This window comes from Taeniopygia guttata, chromosome 11 (genome assembly GCF_048771995.1).
Source record: "Taeniopygia guttata chromosome 11, bTaeGut7.mat, whole genome shotgun sequence".
NCBI lineage: Eukaryota > Metazoa > Chordata > Aves > Passeriformes > Estrildidae > Taeniopygia > Taeniopygia guttata.
This window is the reverse complement of record NC_133036.1, coordinates 10,704,777-10,719,585: the sequence shown is the minus strand read 5'-3', so window position 1 is coordinate 10,719,585 and position 14,809 is coordinate 10,704,777.

Genomic DNA, 14,809 nt, shown 5'->3' with positions numbered 1-14,809 from the left:
TACCAGAATTTCTGGGCAGTTTCGGTGGGAGATGGGCTGGGTGGGGCTCTCCCATCCCAATCATCTCCTGCAGCTGCTCCTGGGCGCTGATGGCCCCACCTGGCAGCGCTGGGCACCTGGAGGGCACCAGGGAAGGGCACTGGCAGCTCCCACCCCGCTGGATCCCTCTCCTGCTGGAGAGCCCTTCCCGGAGCTCTTCTCCCCATGGATGGGCTCAAGGGATGCTCTGCTGTGCCTGGCACGTTCTTCTCACTCTCAGGATTTTTCATAGAGGAGCACAGAGAGAAGAATGAGAAAATTTCTATTTCTGCTCCTTGTTTTTCCCATGTGGAATGTGTTTGGAGAATTGTTTCCCTGGGGTGATGCTTGGTTGGGTTCTGGTGAGGATCGTTTGAGCTGATGGCAAATCCAACTCACCTGGGGCTGGGCTCTCAGAGAGGGTCAGGAGTTGTGAGGAGTCAGATATGGTAGTTAGAAAAAGTAAATTTGTAGTTTTAGTATCTCCTTTAAACAGTGTGTTAATGTATTATAGTACAGTTATAATAAAGAAATCGTTCACCCTTCTGAGCTGGAGTCAGACATCAGCATTTCCTCCCACCAGCTTCACCTGCATTTCCAATACTCTGCTCCTCCCAGCCTTGCTCTGAGAATCCCCCAGAGCCAGGTGCTCACTGGAATTATCCCATTTTCCAGGGGTTTTCTTCAAAAGAAGGGGAAAAGGATCATCCCATCCCACCCCTGCTGTGGCAGGGACACCTCCCACCATCCCAGGCTGCTCCCAGCCCTGTCCAGCCTGGCCTTGGGCACTTCCAGGGATGCAGGGGCAGCCACAGCTGCTCTGGAAAATCCATTCCAGGGCCTCCTCACCCTCCCAGGGAACGATTCCTTCCCAAAAATCCCACCTATCACTGCCCTCTGGCAGTGGGAGCCATTCCAGCTGTTAAATCCCCATTTTTCTCCCCACAGCCCCCCCGTCCCTGCACTTGCTCCCCTTTGCTGCCACATCTTTGTCCCTGGATTTGTTGTGTCCTTCCCATCTCTCCCAAAATAGTCTTTTTTTTTTTTTTTTTACACTTGGAATTTATTTCTAGCCCTGACATTGTTTTCATCCAAGCAGGCAGCAAACATTTAAAGATATTTATTTAGCAGCCTGGCTGTCCCTCACACGGTGTGGAATTGGAGAATTCCAGGCTGGTTTGGGCTGGAAAAGACTTTAAAACTCATCCCATTCCACAGGCAGGGGCACCTTCCACCATCCCAGTCGCTCCAAGCACTGTCCTGGAAATAAATTTGGAGTAAACTTGCTGAAATGCAGGAATTTCATGGGGATAAAAGTAACACCACTCATTCCAGCAGAGAATATTCCTGTGGATTGTCCCAGCTGAGGTCCTCACCTTACAGGGAACCCGAGCTCCTCATTTCTGTGCTGGGGGGGATCGGACTCTGTAAAATCTGCCCAGCCTGAGGGAAATGGCATTTTGCAGCATCCACAGGTTTGTCTGGAATGTTGTTGGATAAAGTTACAAAATACAACCTGCTCTGCAACCAAAAGTTTGGAGACAAAGTTCCAAACAGAGAAAATACAATTTTTTTTTAATGTGTGAACACCTTCACCTCACAGGGACAGTGCCACGGACTGTGCTGATCGTGTCACAAGAATTCCAGGGGAATTCCATGGAAAAATGGAGGTTTTCAGCATCCAAACCATCCCACTCCCAACCTCTCAGCAGTGTCCTCAACCTTCCATCCCTGCTGCCTCCCTGGAGAATTCCCAGCCTGTCCCTGTCATGAGGCTTTTCCTTGGATCAGCTGTGGCAAAATTGAAAGGAAGAGAGGAGAAAGCTGAGGAGGAAGAGGAGAAAAGGCTTTTTCAGGCACCAGGGATTTTCCAGAGCTCTGCCCATGCAAATCCCAGTGGCTTCTCCCACTCCATCCCAGCTGAACCCCCTGGAAGTGCCCTGGGTGCCTCATTCCCCCTCTCCTTTTCAGGTGAAAATCTGTGGAATGACAAAGCTGTGGTGTGGATCCAGCCTTGGGGCCAGCCAGGGATCCATCAGCAGTGGCAGCCAGGAGATAAAATGCCCTGCTGGAAGTTTGGGAAGGAGGAGAAGTGGGATTGCAGAAACTGGGGTGGGTTTTTCCCAGCTCTGGAGCTGCAGAGGTGAGGAAACGGGGTGAGAGCAGAACGGGGCTGGGGGAGATTTCCAATTCCATCTGCCCTTGGATAAAGGCAGATAATGAAATACCTCTGGAATGAGGAAAAATACTTCCAATGTGATGGAAAAGCTGTTAGCAGGGGGCAGCAGCTGCAGGGGTTTTATCTCCCTCGCCAGGACAAAGGTTCATTAATCATCTGGCACTGCTTCATGCACCCAATCTTATCTTCCCAAAGCTCCCCGTGCTCCCCTTCCAGGACACCCTGGAGCAGCACTGGAATATTGATTCCTGTTCTTGTAGCCATCTTCTCCTCTGGAATTGCTGTGGTGTTCAGGGAGCACGGGCACGGCTCTGCCCCAAAATGCAGCCCAGCATTTGGGGCAAGGACTGGAAAATCCTTTTAGTCATGGGGAAAAATCACCTAATCATGGGATGGGACCTTAAAGCTCATCCCTGCCAAGCCCCTCCAGCCTGGCCTGGAACTTTCCAGGGATGAGGAATCCACAGCTTTTCTGTTCAAATCCCACAGGGCCTGCAGGAAGGTGGGATATAAACCACAAGGAGGAATGAAGCCAGAACTGCCCCAAATCCCTTCTCTCTTGGGACGGTGCTGCCAGACCCTTGGAGAACACAGCTGGTGGAGACCCTGAGCCTTCCTTAGCTCTGGAAAAATGGGAATATTCATCTGCTTCTCCTCGCTCAGCAGATGAGATTCCCCAGCCATCAGCTGTTGTTTTTTATAATTTTTCCTCAATCTCTTGGCAAGAGATTCCCTTCCCTGACATCCTAAACAGGGGCTGTGCTCGTGCCTGGGTTGGGAACAGGCAGGGGAAGCCGATTTTGAGGAATCTCAGCTGGGGAAAGCCCAAATCCCAATTTCCCATCAACCAAGCAAGCACTTAAGCCTGGCTGACACCACAGAGGAGCTGCTGAGCTCTGGGCTCAGCTTAACCTCGGTGAAACCACCCTGACAGCACTCCCAGCAGCTTCCCACTGGGAATTGTGGAGGAGGCTTAGTTCCAGCTGGGAGCAGCACCACCCTGGGGAAGGATCCAGGGATGGAAACCAGCAGGATCCAGGGATGGAATCCCACCAGGAGCAGTGGGATCAGGGGCTGGGATGGGCACAGGCTGTGGGGAAAGGCTGGAGAAGAGCCAGAGGGTTAAAAAGAAACCCTCTTTGCCTGATGAATGATTCCTGTGGAAACAGCACAGAGGTGTTGGGGATGAGCTGCATGTGGAGTGGGGGGGCAGGGCTGGGAGGTGATGACCACCACAGTGATGACCACCAAAATGATGACCACCAGACCTTCTGAGTGATCCCAGCAGGAGTTTGAAGCTGGTTTTGGAGCACTGGGCATCACTGGGTAGGGTTGGGATCACTGTTCCATGGGACAGCAGTGGCACCACGTCCACGCCGGTGTCACCGCTCTGCTGGGAACACCCAGAGCTGACAGGAGCCACTGAGGGACACCCAGGAGTGACAGGAGCCACTCAGGGACACCCAGGAGTGACAGGAGCCACTGAGGGACACCCAGGAGTGACAGGAGCCACTGGAATAAAGCAAAGTGGGGAAGAGAAGCGCCGTGTCCTGCAGGAATGACCTTCCAGGAGGTGAAGCATGAGGAGCTCCGGAGTCACGGCCGCACTCCTCGCTCGGGCCCGAACTTATGCAATGATTTATTTGCATCCTGCCCAAAAACAAATGGATGTTTAACATATTTATATCATAAGATAAAGTGATCCTGCAGCTGATCAAAGCCAGGGCAGATCTGGAGGCGATTACAGCAAGTGTTTGCTTAACTGAGGTCATGATGCACTCGGAGCGGGCGAGGCTCCGGCTCTGCTCCGCACATGTGAGCGCTCCAGGAAGGTCGGGAGAGGCCCTGGCTCCAAGTGCTGCCTTTCCAAGAGCTCAGACAAAGCTGAACCTGCCTCCTCAACCTGGCCTTGGGACAAAGGATTGGTCAAGGGGAGCAGCGTTGTGCTGTTTGTTAAATCAAATTGAGTTTGAAGAGGTTTGTGCCTGATGGAAGCTCAGTTTGGCTTCATTTGGAATTCTGGAGAAACTGAGGGAGCTGAGGGGGCTCAGCCTGGAGAAAAGGGGGATCAAGGGGGACCTTGTGGCTCTGCACAGCTCCTGCCAGGAGGGGACAGCCGGGGGGTCGGGCTCTGCTCCTGGAACAGGGACAGGAGCAGAGGGAACGGCCTCAGGGCAGGCTCAGGGTGGGCAGCAGCAGGAATTTCCCCATGGAAAGGGGGCTCAGGGATTGGAAGTGCCCAGGGAGGGTTGGAGTGCCCATCCCTGGAGGTGTCCCAGGAATCCCTGAGGTGGCACTCAGAGCTCGGGGATGGGGATGGGGCACAGCTGGGTGATCCCAGAGCCCCCTCAGTGATCCCGATCCCATTGTTCTGTGAAATAGGGATGCTGTGACTGGGAAAGCTGGAGCAGAGGACCGGGATGCTCCATTCTGCACCCTGGGCTGGCCTTGGAGGGATTTTCCTGGTTGGAATCTGAGGTTGAACCACACAGTTGGGAATGGGCAAAGGATAAAGTGGATGCAGAGTTTCCTCCTGGAGAGCCTTCAGTGGCTGGGCAGAGGCTACAAGGATGACCAGGGGATGACCAGTCCAGCCTGGCACTGTACTGGGATATATTTGTAATAGTGATCCCACCCCACAAACTGGGTGTCCAGGGGGTTTTCCCAACATTCTCTCCCGTGGAAAATCCAGGCTGATGCCAGGGATGTCCCTGGTGCCTTCCCTGCCACTTCACTAAATGTCATCACAGAGAGTTTTGATTTCTGCCTGCTCCCACTGAAGCAACAAATTCCTGCTCTTACACCAGAGCCTGGATTCCAGCATGGGAAGAGCCAAATTCTCACTGAGAAACAGTCTGGAATTTGCCTTCTCCTGATTTTCCAGCCCTGCAAAGCCACGTTGGGACCTTCCCATATTTCCACACAGCACAAACTCCCGTGCAAGGCTCAGGAGACAAATCCAGCCGGGATTTGCAATCGCTGGGATCTCATTCCCGGTCCATCTGGGGCCCTGCCGGCTCAGGAACATTCCCGTCCCGTTGAATGGGATGCTGAAATGAAAACCACATCCTTATCTGGCCGGCGCTGTCATCCCCGTTTCCCTGGCTCCTGCCGGGAGGACAGCGCTCCTTGTCCGTCCCATTCCCGCTGCAGCCATCCCAAATCCATCCCGGGGGGCTCCCGGTGGCTCCGGCAGCCCGAGCCTTCATCGCCGTGCCGGGATGTCAGCGGGATGCTGATAAGAGCCTCGCCCAGCTCGTTATCAGCGTGTGCGGGGCGGGATGGAGCGGCCGCAGCTGCTCCACAGGGGGATTCCTGAAGGCACGGCTGTTTTTGGGAATGCTGGAGTTGGGAAACCACAGGAATTTTTGGCGAGGTTTTCCCGGCGGTGCCAGTGGAGGTAAAGCCGGGTCAGCGGCTCCGTGCTCCGAGCGCTGAACTCGGGGATGCTCCAGCTCTGTCAGCGTCTCCTCTCCTCTTTCTCCTCTCCTATTCCTCTTCCTCCTCTCCTATTCCTCTTCCCTGATCCCACTGAAATTTTTTTCCCCTTATTTAGCTCCTTACACACCACTGGAAGAGAAGCCAAAGCTCTCTTCCCCATCAGCTCAGCTCACTTGTGTTCATTGCATTCCCAGCTTCTCATGAGCCCCAACTTCCCCAGCAGTTCCAGCCCTCGAAATTCCTGGGGATTTTCCCATGAAAATGTCCCTGGAAAACGGCAAAAGCCTGAAAATGTAACAAAATAATTTTTTAAAAAAGCTACAGATTTGTCTTTTAGACAGAAATCATCTCAGCAGCATGAGCATGTTGCAGCAATCTGGGCACAGGCTCTGCCATGGAAAAGGGATTATTTGGTCTATAAAGGGATTTTGATACAAAATACGTGAAAGAACCGAGACTTCCTGTAGCCAAATTCCTGCATAAAACATAAAACCGGCCCAGACTTCAAACAGCATCTCAAAAACTTTCCAGCAGATCCATTAAGAGCTGGGTTTTTAAGGAAGCCAAGGGAACCAGGGCTGCCACCCAGCATTTTGCTGATTTTATTTGGGAAATTTTGTGTTTCTCACCACGTGCGTTCACTAAAAAGGGCTCACCACGAGTTTTAAGGAAATTTCTTTGCTTAAGTGGCAGAGGGGGTGAATCCAGGCTGGATTCTGCCAGACTGGGGAGCAGAGGTACCACAACCTCCACCCACTTGACACCCCCCAGATGTTGATGGTGTTTCCTCAGGTGGACACCAGCTGTGGGAATGGGATGGAGGCCAGCACGCTCAGCTTCCCCATATCCAGGGAAAACCAGACTTTTTGGGATCTGCCCTTCTGCTTCCATGACCCTCCTCACCAGAATATGCCTGAGTTTAAGTGATGCCCCAGAAACACTGCTCCACCAGGATGGAAATGGGATGAGAATGGTGAAATGACCTCCAAATAAAGGGTCCACATCCATTTCCTTCCCAAAAATCCACCCCTCTGGATCAGCCTCCACGCTCTTGGTGAGCCTAATGCTGATTTTCCAGCTGCATCCCCCAAAGCTCTGCAGAGCCTTCAGCAAAGGGCAGATTTCAAAACGATTTCAAAGTTTCTTATCGCAGCTTCGGAGACAACATTTATCTTCCTGACAGCAATCAGCTTGATTCCCCACCACGGAGACAAAGGAAAAGCCACGAACCTCAGGAGGGCCTGGATTGTTCCAGCTGCTGCAGCTGAGGGTGAAATCCTGGAAAGGGGAGGGGGTTTGTTCCCAGTTTTCTGCACCTGGAGCTCCGGGATGGATCCAGCGCACTGGAGCCGGAGCAGATCCCAGCTGTGCACACAGAGCACAGATCCTGATGGATTTTTGGGATATTTGGGATCCTGGGGGCCCTTCCCAGCTCCCAAAGCCATGTTCCTGTTGGCTCCAGGGCTGGCTGGGCCACAGGACAGGGATGAAATAATCTTTGGATTGGCTCAGTGGGAAGGTTTGGGAAGGAGATGAAAGAGCCCTTGCCCCATTCCAGGCTGGAAAAACGGTTCCCAGCCCATTCCCACCTGCTAAACCTGGAGAGAACATTCTGCCCAAAGCTTTGGGATGAAGGGACCTCAGAGCTCATCTTGTTCCAACCCTGACACCTTCCACTATCCCAGGGTGCTCCAAGCCCCATCCAGCCTGGCCTTGAATGCCAGGAATGGGGTTTGTGCCCTGGGCAAGGTGGGAAGTGCCACAGGAATGCTGGAGCAGCTCCCTAAAGCCCCAGGCCTGCTGTGTCCTGCGAGGGAAGGTTTTGGGAATTGTTTCCACCAGGTTTCTGGCAGCTCCTTGGCTGCCACCTCCAGTCCCAAACTGGTTTGCAGGAAGGAAACCGATCCCATGCTGGGCGCCACAGGCTCCAGACACATCCAGCAGCTGGGACACACAAATCAGGATTCGGGCAGAGCTGGAATCTCCCCCTCTGTGGGGTAAGTGTGGCAGCTGCTCCAGGACAGAGGGAATCAAAGCAAATTCCCTGCCTGGGATGGAGATCCTGGGTTTGCAGCCTGGAATTTCCTGAGGAGCCCATCCTGCTGGAGATGGATTCTGGACAGGGAGGGAGGAGACACCTGAAACATTCCCTGAGCCTTGATTAGCACCTGGTTTTGCTTCAAAAGCATCTTCCTGGCTTATCCTGAGTTTGAGCTGCTTCCTGCAGCTCCACAGAGTCCATCTGGGATGTGCCAGAGATCTGCAGCCAGGCAGAGCAGCCCAGCCCCAAAAAACACAGTGTCCTGCCATGGAGAGGGTGTCTGCATGACCTTCTCCTCTCCAGGCTTCCAGGTTTTATTTGCTTGAACTCTCTGCTCCTTTTTTATGGTTCCCCCGAGCTGACAGGCTCAGCACAGGCTCTGCTCCCATAGTTCTGAGATCAAGATTCCAGACAGAGCTTGCCAGCCCTGTGGAAAGCAGGTCCTGGGAGCTGGTGGAACCAAACCCCATGGAAACAACCAACATGTCCTTCCCACTGCTGGCTGTTGTTTTAAAATCTGCAATATTCTTGTTTTAAATATTAATGTTTATAAATATATAGAAAATCTGCAATATCAGTGTTTTAAAATCTGCAATGTCATTGTTTATAATGTTATTATTTACAAATATATTTTTATATTTATAAGTATTGTTATAAATAATAAAATATTATTTAAAACAACATTATTGTTTTAAAATCTGCAATATTATTGTTTTAAATATTGTTATACATAATAAAAATATTATTTAAAACAGTAAACTGAGGGAACTGAACAGGCTGGGACCTGGAAGGAACCAGGGGAATAAAGGGGAAAAAAAGGGGGAGGAAAAAAGGGGAGAAAAGGGTGGAAGGCAGGGGGAAAGGGGAGAAAAGGGGGGGAAGGAAAAGGGGGAGGGAAGGAGGGGGAAAAGGGGAGGAAAAAGGGGGGAAAAGAGTGGAAGGAAAAGGGAGGGAAATGGGGGAAAAGGGAGGAAAAGGGGAGGGAAAATGGGGGGAAAAGGAGGAAGAAAGCAGGAAAAAAGGGGGAAAAGGTGGGAAAAAGGGGAGAAAAAAAGGGGGAAAAGGGGGGAAATGTGAGAAAAAGGGGAGAAAAGGGGAGAAGAGGGAAAGTTGAGATAAAGGGGGAAAAGGGGGGAGTAAAGAGGAGGTGTTGCTGTAGATGGCAGGAGAAGGAACAGCCGGTGGCACGTGCTGACATCCAGCTCTGCTTGGGGCTGGTTAGGAATTAATAGGAGAAAAATACAACTCGGAGCAGTGCAGCAAAGCAAAGCTTTGCCCCAAGAGTGGGGAGGAGACCAAGGCCTGGAACCCAAGGGAAACTCCCCGGGAATTCTGTCTGGAGCCCCCAAAGGCTGGATCCCAAAAGGATCCAGGGGGATCCCAGATCCATCCATCCCCAGCTCCTGCAAAGCCTGCTCAACAGCCCGGGGCTTTTCCCTTCCAGAAGCTTCCTGGCAAACACTCCCCGTCAGGAAGGGTGGGTGGAAGCCAGGGTGGGCTCTGGATGAGCTGGAGATTGTTTTTCATGGTTTTCTTGGGGTGTTGAAAGAAATCCTTGGTTCTGCACGACCTGGGAGCTCTGGGAGAGCAGCGGGGTCGTGCTGGAGCTCTGGAGCTGATTAAATCCCAGCTCTGAGGCTCAGGACTTGGAGAGAGCTCCCTGAGCTTTATTGGTGATGGCAGCACCACCTCGGGGGCTGCTCACAGCCCTTCCCTGCCCGCAGCCTTCCTGAGGCTCTCTGGGAAGCCCAGGCTGGAAATGGGATGGGTTTTCCTCACCACCACTCCCTCAGTGCTGTGCCCAGCTGGAAATGGGATGGGTTTTCCTCACTATCAGTCCCTCAGTGTTGTCCCCAGGCTGGAAATGGGATGGGTTTTCCTCACCACCAATCCCTCAGTGTTGTGCCCAGGCTGGAAATGGGATGGGTTTTCCTCACCACCAGTCCCACAGTGATGTGCCCAGCTGGAAATGGGATGGGTTTTCCTCACCACCAATCCCTCAGTGTTGTGCCCAGGCTGGAAACGGGATGGGTTTTCCTCACCACCAATCCCTCAGTGTTGTGCCCAGGCTGGAAATGGGATGGGTTTTCCTCACCACCAATCCCTCAGTGTTGTGCCCAGGCTGGAAATGGGATGGGTTTTCCTCACCACCAATCCCTCAGTGTTGTACCCAGGCTGGAAATGGGATGAGTTTTCCTCACCACCACTCCCTCAGCGTTGTGCCCAGGCTCCCTGTGCTGGCACGTGCCAGGAATGATCCCAAAGGGCAGGGAATGGCTGCTGGGAGAGGGCAGAGGGGGAACTTGGAAGGAATTTGCCTTAATGATTCACCAAAAAAATGAGGTTTTACATGAAAGCCTTCATCCAGCCCCTGGTATCCTCATGGCACACATGAAGCTGTTCCACAGGATCCATCTCCCTGGATCTGTCTGCTCCCTTTTATCCCATAAATCCTTCCCTGCATTCCCACTTGCTGGAAGCAAATGATTTTCCAGAAGGCCCCAAGCAGAGAAACACAAATCCAAGCCATTATTTGGATGCAGTGATGGAGCTGCCCCTTCCCTCAGCTTCCTCCTGGAATGCCGGGACAGAGACAACCACAGAGCCACTCCAGCCAATGCAACAGGCAAAAACCAAATTAATCCCCTAGTTTTGCCCTGCTCGGGCCCAGCTGAGGGAGGCTGATGTGCAGAGCACTCAGAGGGAGCAGCTCATCCATCCCCTGAGGGTTGTGCTGTTCAATCCAGCTCGCTCTCTGTGTGGAGCTGTGTTGGATCTTCCAAAAGCTCTTCCAAAAGATCTTCCAAAAGATCCCAAAGTGACACTGGGGGCATTCCCAGGATCCTGACCATCAGGAAGAGCGTGTGCCCATCCCTGCCCAGCTCCACAGAGGCCTCTGGAATCTCCCAGCTGATTGGAATAAATTATTTTTAACTTGCTGCTGCTGAGGGGAGCGCTCCCATGAACTCCATCCTTTGGAAGCCCAGAGCTGCAAACTCCCTCTGGAATGCCCTGGTGCCATTGTGTGAAAGGGAAAAAAGGGGAAAAAAAAGGAACACAAAGTGAGGAATCTCAGGGGGTGATGGATTTATCATCTGCTCTTGATCACGGGAAGAACCCGTCACAAGATGGGGCAAGCTTGGAGAAGCCAAGCTGGAGATTTCCCCAAATCCCTGAGGAAAACAACTCTCTGCTAATCCCAGAGGCTCCAGGCCAGCCCTGAATATCCATTAGGCTGGGGAACAGCCAAAACTCCAGCTCCAGGCCTCTGCTTTCACTCTTTGTGCTGGTCCTGTGCTCCCTTTTGGGGACTCTGTGGCAAAGACACATCCAAAGGCCACGGGGCCACCAGAACCTCGAAGGCACCGAATTTTAAGGCGTGCAGAAGAAAGAAGCTGATGAACCCCTCCAGCACATCTCCCTCAGCCCTCTGGGAGCTGTGGAGATCTCCCAAAGCAGCAATTCCCCAGCAGAGCAGACCACACAGATGGAACCAGCTGGAGAAAAAGGGCCTGGATTTTTTATACCTCTCTATTATTTTTTTTATTTTTTATATCTCTCCGTTTTGTCTGGTGTTGCTTTAACCTGTAGACAGTAACTCGAGGAGGTGCTGCTCATCTCCTAAAGTTCCCTCCTGCCCAACCTTAAATGGTATCCAGGGAGACACAGGAATCCCTCTGAGCTCCCTCCTGGCACCACCACAGATCCCAGAAGCCAAGGTGTGAACCCCCAAAGGTGCCAGCACATCTCCAGACCAGTCTGACACCCTCAGTGTCCCAAAACTCTCCTTTTTCGCCTGAAATCTGAGTTCATTTTTAAGGCAGCAGTTGCATAAGCACTTCTGCATGTGGTTAAGTTGTAAAACTTGGCCCAAGGTTTCCCTCACCATGGTTGAAGTGTTATTTTAGGGGGGAGGGAGGTTGTAGAAACTGAAAATCCAGACCTACCCAAGCTTCAAATAAGTCTCTCTTTTTTTTTTTTTTTTTTTTTTTTTTTTTCCTGCAGATTGAAATTCCTGAGGTTTAAATCCCTGCTCTTTTTTTTTGGAATAGCACCTGGGAGAAAGTTTAGCCCCCTGAACAAGCACTACCTTAGAAAAAAAGGAGGTTTATTAGTTCTGTTCTTTAGAGGAATGGAAATGTATTGTTAACAGCATTGGGGATTATTAAAACTTAGGGAAAGCAAATTAAAAACGAATTCTGTCCTCACCATCTCCTGAGGTTTTGTGCTTTTCCTACCCTGGAGTGGGAGGCGCTGCACAAGAGGGGAGGGATGGGTGGGAAAAGCCTTCAAGTGCCTTTCCTGCCTTGGGTTTTCCTTTCCTGCTTCTTTTCACTTCCCTGTCTCCACAGGGAGACCCTGGGAGTTCCCAGAGCCAAAAGTTTGGATTTTCTCCTCCTCAACCCTTAATTTGCATGGAATTCTCCCTTTTCTGCACTGAATTCTAAAATAATGTGAATAAAATAGGGAATAAGAGAAAATCCAAACTCTGGTGATCTGAGCAAGAAAAACCCAGCACTGGGAAGAGGCTCAGGGAATTCCCTCATTCCTGGGAGGGCTGAAATCTGTCCTTAAACTTGTGATTTAACACAATTAACATGAGCTCAACAGCAAATTTTAACAGGAGAATACTTAGCAGCCAGCTCTGGAGCTGCTCTTTCTCACCCTTTGTGATGTTCTCAGTTTACACAAATTCCAATCATTAGGAAAAAAAAAAAAAATATTTCTCATGCAAGGTGCAAACAAACCTAGGCTCCTCTTCCATCCAGGATGGATGATGAAAGAGAATAAATTAGGGAAAATATAGATTCCTTTGCTTACCTTGCTTTTGGAACCACTTTTCCATATCCTTGTGAAGCTCCTTGCAGGGGATATTTATCCTCCACAATAATCCCCCATCCTGCTGCGGTTCCAATGTTTTTTAAAAGGATGCAACAAAAAATCCACTAACCTTGAGCACCTGGGGGCTGAGAGCTCTGCAGATTTCTCACTCCTGAAGGGGTTTCCTGAAGGGAATCCTGTTTTTCCAGGTGGAACAGCAAAAATTCCTGAGGAGAAGGATCAGAATTGGGTTGTGCGTTAACATGGTTGGTCTGGGACAGAGCTTGCACCCCAAACATTAAATCACCACAGGAGGGTTGGAAAAAAAAATGGGAACAGATTTCTGTTTAATTCTCCAGGATTTCCCCAGGATTTTGTTTCTAAGATTTCTAAGATCAATTTCTCCAGGATGTTGTTTTTAAGGCATGGAATTTCATGAGACCAGACAGGTGAGCACCAAACCTCCTTGGGTCAGCCACAGGTGCCACCTCCTCATGACTGTTTCTGGTAAGTATATATATATATATATTTTAAAATTTTTTATAGAAGTACACAGAGAGAAATGAAAAAGAAAACCACTTCTATTTTTACTCTTTTTTTTTTTATGTGGAATGTATTTCGAAAATTATTTACCAAAAGTGAGTACTTAATTATATTCAAGTGAAGATTGTTTGAACCTGGTAGCCAATCCAATCCACCTATATCTAGACTCTCAAGAGATGTGATCTCTGGCCATGGAAAAGAGTTTTCAATCTTACAGGATGAATTACCAGCTCTGAGTGTTTGATATAAGGAATAATTAAGTGTGGCACGGGTGCAAAAGTAAAATTTTAGGATTCTAGATAAGGGGTCCAAAGGGGACAAGATGGAGGAAATTGGGTGTGCCTTGTCCTTTTTCTCCTTCTTCATGCCCTCCATGTTTCACTGCAGTGTTGGCATTTTTCTGTTGGTTCAGGCTGGGGACACACTGTCCAACGTAGGTGACAGATATTGGCACGTTATTGTAAATCCAGCACAGGTAGTTTGTGGTATTTAATGTTTGTACCATCCCACTGAGGGCAGAGCCCCACACGCTGCCCTGCAGGACAGAGCTGCGGCAGGGCAGCAGAACATGTGAGAGATAAACAGAATAAACAACCTTGAAACAGCACAGACCAATTATGGCTTCTGCTTTGGCAGCGGGGCTGACAGACAGAGACTTTTTACAATCTCAGAATCATCAATAACTCAGATTCCGACACCCCAGGGCAGGGGCAGCACTCAGGGCAGGTGTCCTGCAGGGATTCAGTTCCAATTCTCCAGGAAAATCCCTCTGGTTGAGTCAGGGAGTTCAGGCCTTGCCGAGTTTCCCCTGTTTCTCCTGGGATATTCTCGATTTAAGTGACCAGAGGTGGTGATTTGGAGTCTCTGAGGGAACAGCCATTATAAATTCCTATCAGTTTCTCCCTGGGAGGGCAGGGAGGCCCTGGAATGGATTTCCCAGAGAAGCTGTGGACCTCTGGAAGTGCCCAAGGGCAGGTGAAGCCCTCCCCACGACCTCAGGGGGGGATGAGCAGCAGTGTCACCTCTGGAGGGGACAGCAAGGACTGGACCTGTCATGTCCAGAGTCCCTTTAATTCTACCAGCCAGGTCAGTCTGAGGGTAAAAACGAGCTGGTTTCCATCTTTCCAAGGGTCCCAAAAAGCACAGAACTGGATGAAAGCCATGCATGACTCCTGGCAATTACAAGCTCCTCGTTAAGAGCTTTGCTGAAAGAAATGTAATTTAGCCACTGATGTGGCTCTACCGAGGGACAAAACACAGCAGGAGCAGCGTGGAGCCTTTCTCTCCCCACTGTCCCATCCATTTTCCTGCTCTTTCAGCGCCCACATCCCTGGCTGGGACCTGCTTTGAAGGTTTGTTGGTTCAGGGTGTAATCAGCACTAATAATTTCTCCACCCCAGGACTATTAGGCACGTTTGGGAAGTGATTTCCCACCCCTCAGAGACCCTGCAACTGGATACCCTGAGTGCTAACCCGTGGATTTCCTCCACTTCAGCAGATCCCGAGGCCTCGAGGAAATTACCAATCCAAACAAATTCTGCTGGGGTTTCAGAGATGAATTCTTGCAATAACACTGCCCTGAGATTGGATTTGGGGCTGGAGCTCTCTGCAAAAGGAGGAAAATGTCCCAGACAAGGAGAGATTTGCCCAAACTTCAGCTCAGTGGTCACGTAGTTTTGTGTCTCCCCTTCCCTGCACTGATTACCCAGATTATTTCTGTCTCAGCACAAGTTCAGTCACTTCTCCTTATCCAGAAACTCCTCCTT